Genomic DNA, 8,611 nt, shown 5'->3' with positions numbered 1-8,611 from the left:
CGATGGGCGTGAAAACAATGTGTAAAAAAAAAGATAATAAATATCGTGAAAGGAAACACTTTTAGGAATTGAAGACTTTCAGTATATATTCTCCAATAGGTGTTTGGTTACCTGCTGTACATCGAGCAACAACTTCTGACACGAAAATTAAAAAAAATTGTAGTACACAATTCTACGATGTCCACAACCTTTTGTTTTTTTTTTCGTCCCGAGATTTATTCACAGGCAAAGCAGCGCCGCCCTTGAACCGCCGAGCGAATGATCGATAAACACTGATAAGGTTTCTGATCTTCTGCGGTTTCAGGCGATATATAACTGACCATTAGACTCATATCGCAAGAGTAGTCTACACTGCCCGACATTAGACTCAAAACGCAAGAGTAACTGCACTACTGCATTAGGCTCATATCGCAAGAGTAGCTACACTGTACTACATTATATTCGGCAAGAGTAGCTACACCGTACTACAAGTACATTAGACTTATATCGCAATTATTTTAGACTTATATCGCAAAAGTAGCTACAATGAACTACATTGATCTCATATCTTAAGAGTACTACACTGCTACATTAAACACTTATCGCAGGAGTATCTACAATGAACTACATTAGACTCATATCGCAAGAGTAGCTACAGTGTACTGCAAGAGACTCATATCGCAAGAGTAGCTACAATAAACTACATTAGACTCATTGCAAGAGTAGCTACAGTGTAGTACATTAGACTCATATCGTAAGAGTAGCTACACTGTACTACATTAGACTCGTATCTTAAGAGTAACTACACTGAACAACATTAGACACTTATTGCAAGATTAGCTACACTGTACTACAAGTAGTACAGTAGACTCATATCGCAAAAGTAGCTACAATGAACTTCATTAGACTCATATCTTAAGAGTAACTACACTGCTACATTAGACACTTATCGCAGGAGTAGCTACATTGAACTACATTAGACTCATTGCAAGAGTAGTTGAACTGTATTACAATTACATTAGACTTATATCACATTAGACTCATTGGAAGAGTAGTTAAACTGTATTACAATTACATTAGACTTATATCACAAGAGTAGCTACACTGTACTACTTTAGACTCATATCGTAAGAGTAGCTACACTGTACGACATTAGACTCATGTCTTAAGAGTAACTACACTGTACAACATTAGACACTTATTGCAGGAGTAGCTACACTGTACTACTGTGCTACAGCGATTATGATATTGTGTATCACATATGGCGAAGGTCTTAGGTTTTATTCACGGCTCTCATTCTTTCTTTAAATCTTTAGCTGAAAAACCTTATGATCAAGGAGGAATGTTTTGGGTAGGTCTGTATTGATACAGTTGAATGTGATTGTGTTAACTCGTTTTCCTTTTGTAATGTGCTGTGAACTTCGTTAGTGTCTCTTTTGCTTTCAGCACTGACTGACGTTATTCAGTTATCTTGCCATTGTTCAAAAGGATCTCTCTATTTTCGGAGATGTTGAGGAATGACGAAACATCCCTGGGAGTCAATATCCTTCAAAACCCGATCGCTCTTTTAGACTCAAGGCTATGTTTCATGTCAATGAAACCTATTCACGTGGAACAAACACACCAAAGGAGGCCATTGACTCGAAATACAAGCTTCCTAAGAATGTTGGTTTCAACCTCTCACCGCGGACCCCAGACTGCAGCAGTAACTGATGATAATACAGTAGTCCCATTATCTGTAAAGCTGATAAATGTAAGATCTGGTGTATGATTTAGACTGGATTGGACCTGATTAGAAACTTGGCGATAGAAGTATTTTTTTTTTTATTTATGTTTTTACATGCTGTTATTTAACTCAACTTCTGAGTCTGTTTGGGTCAAATCTTACAGCTCAGTTTTCGATCTGTTCCTTTCGTCCGATGGAATTGAAATTTTGCATGATTACTCAATTCCGGTGACAATACAGCCTTGCATGATAAGTAGGTCAGCAGTTAACCTCTAGTGACCGTATTGATGCATTTTATATACATTGTATTCTCTCGCACCACTCCCCAGTAACTATAGTCTTTATTGTAGAACCATATCACCAACTATTGGGAACATATATACATATTTGATATGTATGTGTGTGTTTTGTATGAATACATTAAAATCCCTCGTGTTATGAATAGTGAAAAAAGAGACATGAATGCATAGGAGTGAGATGCACCTATATATGTGAAGTATTCCCCCCACCCCCACCCAGTCTTGAGTCCTGTTAAAGAAAACTATTGAGATGGCTTTGTCTCTCCGTCCGCACTTTTCCTGTCCGCCCTCAGGTCTGAAAAACTACTGAGGCTAGAGGGCTGCAAATTGGCTCGTAGATAAGCCACCCTCCAATTATCAAACATACCAAATTGCAGCCCTCTAACCTTAGTAGTTTTCCTCTTATTTAAGGTCAAAGTTAGTCATAATTGTACTTCTGGCAGCGCTATGGGTACCAACAACACAGGCCATCGCCGGGCCTGTACGCTTAATTCTCCGCGGCTGAGATTTTCATGAATCTGTGCTGAAAGTTCCATACAGCTTGTACGCTGTACAGGAAACTCGATTGGACTGAAGAAAGTGAGTGATAAATAGATGAACATTATTCATTTTTATTATCTATCCCTATAGAGTTGATACGCGTGGAAATCTATAAAAAAAAACTGTGCGGTTACCCCATCAATTTATGAAATCAGGAAATTTACGATGATTTATGTGTCCCAGCTCTCAAAATAACTTACATTATTATTCTATCCGTTTTCATTGTATACATTTTAGAATAGGTACCGATACCAAGATGCTTTTTTTTGTACTCGCGTTCTTAAGCACACCTTAGTTTAACCAGATCACTGAGCTGATTAACAGCTCTCCTATGGCTGGCCCGAAGGATTAGATTTTTTTTTTTTTATGTGGCTAGGAACCGATAGGTTACTTAGCAACGGGACCTACAGCTTATTGTGGGATCCGAACCACAGCACATCGAGAAATGAATTTTTAAGTCGCCAGAAATAAATTCCTCAGGTTCCGCATTGGCAGCAGTGGGTATGGCGGACTCTGGCTGCCAGATAGAGAGGCGGGTACGTAATCCACTCGTCCTGTGAGGAACGCTGTAGTTATGTTCTGTAGTAAAATAGATTTTATTTATATGTATATATATGTACGTATATTTATTTTTTTGTTGTTATCTATATAATATATAATACATATATTATTATATATATATATATATATTTTATATTTTTTTTTGTGTGGTATTTTTATATTGATTTTAATAAAAAAACATATTAATATATATATATATATTATATATATATATATATATATATAATAATTTATATTTTATATGTTTATATATATATATATAGTTATTATAATATATATATATATATATAATTTATTTATATCTATATATATTTTATATTATATATATATATTATTACTATATATAGTATATATATAATGTATATATAATAATAATAATATATATTTATAAAAATATATTTATATATAATATATATATACATACATACATACATACATACATACATACATACATACATACATATATATGCATATGTGTGTGTGTGTGTGTATGTTCGTGTGTGTGCGTGCGTTGGTGGCTATCGGATCAAAGAGGTTTCTGCATTTTCTGTTCGCTAGTCTCATGAATCACCAATAGTTCTGAGTTGATGTGAAAACAGTCATTAAGTCGCCACACGAAGTCTCAGCGAAATTTCTTCACATTTCATATCTTGACTTCAGCATCGAAATATCGAAGCAAGGTTTCCGAAATTCGATCAAGTATCACTGCCACCCCTTTTTTTTTTTTTTTTTTTTTTTTTTTTTTTTTTTTTTTTTTTTTTTTTTTTTTTCTTTTTTTTTTTTTTTTTTTTTTTTTTGAGTGCCACCTATTTATTTTCGGTTTTCATCATCTCGTCTTTGGATCTTTTTTTATTTTTAATTTTAATCCATCAGTGGGTTTTTGACATTTTTTTTTAAGTCTCGACTAAAAAAAGAAAAAAAAACTTCGCGAATACATCCACATTGCTAACAAGATCGGCATAATTAAATCCACACTACAAACTAGTAAAATAGACTATTTCAACGTCAAGACGAATTCAGATATCTTGAGTGACGTATAATGACCTCGCGTCATCATATCCGTGTGACTTGCTTGGAAAAGCTTATATATATATATATATATATTATATATATATATATATATATATATATATATATATATATATATATATATATATATATAAAATTTATTTTTCTGTTAAATCAGGATACGTCTTAAGTATAAAAGGCCCATAACACTGGTTTGAAGCTAATTTCTATATTTCGGTGGACTAACTTGATAAGGGTGGGAGTTAGTCCACCAAAATATCGTCCTTAGCGTTAAACCAGAGTGTTTTAATGGTCTTTTTATACTTTATATATATATATACCATCATATTTTGTGATAACCATAATGGTCTTTTAACTTCTCTCTCGATTTTTTCCCACTGTATTGATACGTTCGCTACCAAAAGGTCTCAAGAGATTGTCCTCTAGACCAGGACCCACTTGCTTGATACTTACAAACCCAAATGTAGAAACCGAGACACTTATGACAGTATTCGAACCTCACACGCTATGTTAGAATGAGATTACTTTTAACCACTGAACAACTTATGTCCACCTTACAACTTACAGTAACTCATTGCCTTACTAATTCACTCCTGTGGCAAAATATCCATTTCCCATACCGTACGGATAAAACTGTCCTATATTCCTTCCCTTCTATACTACATTCATGCACGTTCTAAACTCCATGATCTTTTTTTATTATGATTATTATTTTAAGATTTCAGGTTGGTAGCTGTCATATCAGGCAAAATGGTGAGGATGCTGTCACAAGCTACTACCGTTAGCAAATTCCCGAGATGAATACTATCATTAGACCAGAACGTTTTTTTTTTTTTTTTTTTTTTTTTTTGCCATGCCCCTAACTTAGGTTAGTTGAGAGAACGATGCTCCAAATATTTTGTGTGTGGGAAAACATAATGGGAATATTTTCAAGAAAATTTTATGCCTAGCTTTTAAAAGAGGTCATCCCGCATTTTCAAGGAAAGAAGATTTTTTTTGCATATAGATAGAAATCCATCAGCATGTAAGACTGCTGGACCTTGACCCAGGCTGACAACCTAGTGCATATCTCTTGAAAAAGGGCCACAGATAGGGCCTGAAAGTACTCGAGTGTTGAGTAAAATACAATGTAAATACTTATAAGTAAACACATTATACACGGTAATTTTGTGGGTTTCTTTTTCAAGCCATGAAATAGTATTGATGCTTTCATGCGCTCCCATTTTACATTTCATTTTACTACGTTTCACTATTCTTTGACAGTTGTCGACTTCAGAACCACTATTCAGAGGAAGTTGGAACTGGAAAGATGTTCGTAGGATTATTATCCTGGTCGCGAGCTCGTCCTCTTTTTCAGGCTCATTGCTCCTTTTTGACCTTCTAGAATCTAGATGTTCTGGGATGCAGTGGCCTGGTAGCAGTCAGGAAACAGTTGCTTTTCAAGCAACATTTATTAAGGTCAAATTTTAACCCTTCGCAGAAGTTCCTCTCCCAGTAAAAGAGCAACTGAAGGACGCCCCCCCGCAACCTCCTCCCATTAACCTTAGCGTGGGAGGAACTCTTCCAGCTTGTAGCACTAGACCTACTCTGGAGGAGTGGACTTAATTCCAGGGATGGCCAATCTAGATGAAGAACACCCTCTATTCCACATAAACCGAGGATTCCTAAGGCAAAATTCGTGGGTTGGGAGCTGTGAAAAACCCTCATAACTATAAACCAACTTGTTTAGGTGCAGACTTGCTCTCTGCTGTCCCTTCTGATCAGTCAACCAAAAGTCCCCAGCCCTGCTGTGTGGTATTCCAGGATAGGCCTAGTTTTACCTTTTGCGTCTAGAGACCACTGAAGTGTAGAGTCGGTTTGGAGCAACCCGAGAAGTTGAAATAAAATGCAGGCTCCCATGAGACACCCTACCCTTCATCCCCCCAGGTTCCCAAACCATCAGGCATCTGGCACACATCGGTAGATTAATTTCTAATTCTACTTACTTGATACAGACACCAATGCCCAGGTGTAAGGACACTAGAAGAGGGGTCTTAAGTAAAGGGTGATTTTAATTGAGTCACGTCCCGACATCACTGTATTTTGGGCTGGAACGTATTCCAATGTGATTACTCAGGGAGTAAGCCTACAAACTACTTTGTTGTTATTGTTGGGGAGATAGGAAAGCCCTATGGAAAAGCCTAAAATGGTCTGAAATATGTCTCGCGCAGAGTTATAGACACAGGAATTATAAAAATGATTGCTAATGAAAGTACAATATTGTATTTTAATTTAATTTTCGTTGGCGAAACGAGACTATTTGACCGTAGATTTTAGCACGTTTTAATTTATTTGGTGTAATGAATTTAGGATATGTTTCTGTTCGATCATTTTGTGTTTCCACTCATAACTTAGAGTAAATGAACGTATTTAATTTGTGTCCTTTTTATTTGATCCTTGTTATTAGTATAAGTATGAGCAATAATTAAGAAGACCGCTCCACGTTAAGGTAGGAATATAGCGTTTGCAAATTAAGCGTCAGTGGAAAATCCTGCACGCGCACCGAGTAAGCTGGAGGTCCAGTAGCTGTGAGATGACTTTTGTCAGTTATTTAAATGCAGTGTAAGTCTGTAACTTGTTAATCAAATTGCTGTGCTTATAGTCACTTTCGAAGAGTAAGATTAGAGACAGTTACATCCGTCATTCCACGTGAAATGCTCTCGTATATTTCTTTGCATCATTTAATGTGTTTATTGCAGATTAGTGCATCGAGTGACGGAAGCACTTGATAGAACAGTACACGGTACTAAGAATAGCCATTAACTTACGAATTTGTAACGGTGCTCAAACTTCTGCGGTGGTGATCAAAGCATTCTTTCGCAAGCGAATAAACAATGTTGCATGGAGAGATGTGTAGTCTTGATCAAGCGAGAATTGCAATCATTTGAGACACCTTTTTATACGTGGGAGGAATTTCAATGTATCGTCTCCCGAATCTATTCTGCGCGTGTCATTTCTCCTGAACGTGTCATGACATCATTATAAAAGGCGTATACTTATGGTTCCATAAATATAGACTATTATGTATACATATATCCATACATACATATACGTGTATATATACATGCACATATACTTGTATAGATGTATGCATGTATATCTACGATGTTAAAAATGTTGGCGTATTTTACGGTGACATCTCGTAAAACGTCCAACATCAGATGATTCTGGAAATACGTAAGTGCTCAGAGAATTCCGTTTTCTCGAAGTAAGTCGTTCAAAGAAATGATTGCATGTTTGCAACGTCCACAGATCCTAATTTTCATTTTGGTTAGAGTAAGTGTGACACTTCCTTTTTCATGGAACCAGTATGCCACTAATAATGTTACTATAGTAGATTCACATCAACCGTGCATCTGATGTCTAGCCCAGTCCCTTACGACGCTCCTGATTGGCTGTTGCTAAGCCAGTCACAGGGCTGGAAACTCTCAGTCTCTCTCTCAAGAGTTCACATTGGCAGTATGTATGTTCCACCTCTCCTGAGGGATACGTTTTTAAAAGCATCCCTCAGGAGAGTTGGATCATATATCCTGCGTAAGTGAATTCTCGAGAGAGAGACTGGGAGTTTCTAATCCTGTGATTGACTTATCAACAGCCAATCATGAGCCTCGTAAGGGACTGCCCTAGACATCAGATGCATGGTTGGTTGATGTGAATCTACTGTAGCACACAAAAACTCGACCCCCCCCCCCCCCCCCCCCCCCCAACTTCTGTGGACTCTAGGTCATCGTAGGTTTGTTTTGAAACTCATTCAAATAAAAATATTTTTTTCATTCTTATTTTAGCTCCACTCTTTTTCCTTCAAGCTTTTAGTAGGTAAAAACGATGAGTTACCATCAAATCTCTCTCTCTCTCTCTCTCTCCAGAAGTTTAACACTTAACGCGTATGGAGTTCTTAAATATTCGCCTAAAATATAAAAAAATAACTATTACAACATTGTAATGAATCTTAAATGGCAGTGCTAAAAATGCAAAGGTTTATTGTACAGTACACGTCGGTTTACTTACCGAATATAACCAGTCGTACTTCACGTAATAGTGTATCTCTCTCTCTCGTGCTGGCCCTGAAAAAGGTACGGGAGTAGGTAGGTAGTCCTTGCGCTTTTCACCGAGGTCGGGATCGGAATGGCCGCTAACTAAGGGCACGACACTTTTTATCGGGAAAGACGACGCATGCGCCGTTTCTTTTGTGCCAAGCGTGTGGGAGTCAAGTTCCCCCCGCCTCTTTATTCTGTAGTATCCCCTTCGTTAGTCTCGGTCAAGTCCCGTTTTCTTTAGGTGCGAATTCGTCCCCCGCCGAGTGTACTTTTTGGTAAAATTATATAAGTAATTCAGATGCCTCCTACGGATTGTATCAAGGCTTGCGAGATGAATGAATGGTAAATAGTCTTATTTTAAGTTTATTATTTTTGTTTTTTGTCAGTTCTTTCTTATTTAA

At 36.8% G+C, this 8,611-nt stretch overlaps 1 protein-coding gene across 2 annotated transcripts in view; it reads right to left on the bottom strand.

Moving 5' to 3' along the window:
* The window catches only part of LOC135221555 (uncharacterized), a 64,806-nt gene extending 56,502 nt beyond the window's left edge, over nt 1-8,304 (bottom strand). For both annotated transcript variants that reach the window (XM_064259257.1, XM_064259258.1), the window contains exon 1: nt 8,182-8,304. The gene's annotated coding sequence lies outside the window, so the exon portion shown is untranslated. The remainder of the gene's footprint in view (nt 1-8,181) is intronic.
* Nucleotides 8,305-8,611: the final 307 nt, after the last annotated feature.

This window comes from Macrobrachium nipponense, chromosome 2 (genome assembly GCF_015104395.2).
Source record: "Macrobrachium nipponense isolate FS-2020 chromosome 2, ASM1510439v2, whole genome shotgun sequence".
NCBI classification, from domain to species: Eukaryota; Metazoa; Arthropoda; class Malacostraca; order Decapoda; family Palaemonidae; genus Macrobrachium; species Macrobrachium nipponense.
Note: the sequence above shows the minus strand (reverse complement) of the source record. Positions and strands in the feature narration are given on the sequence as shown.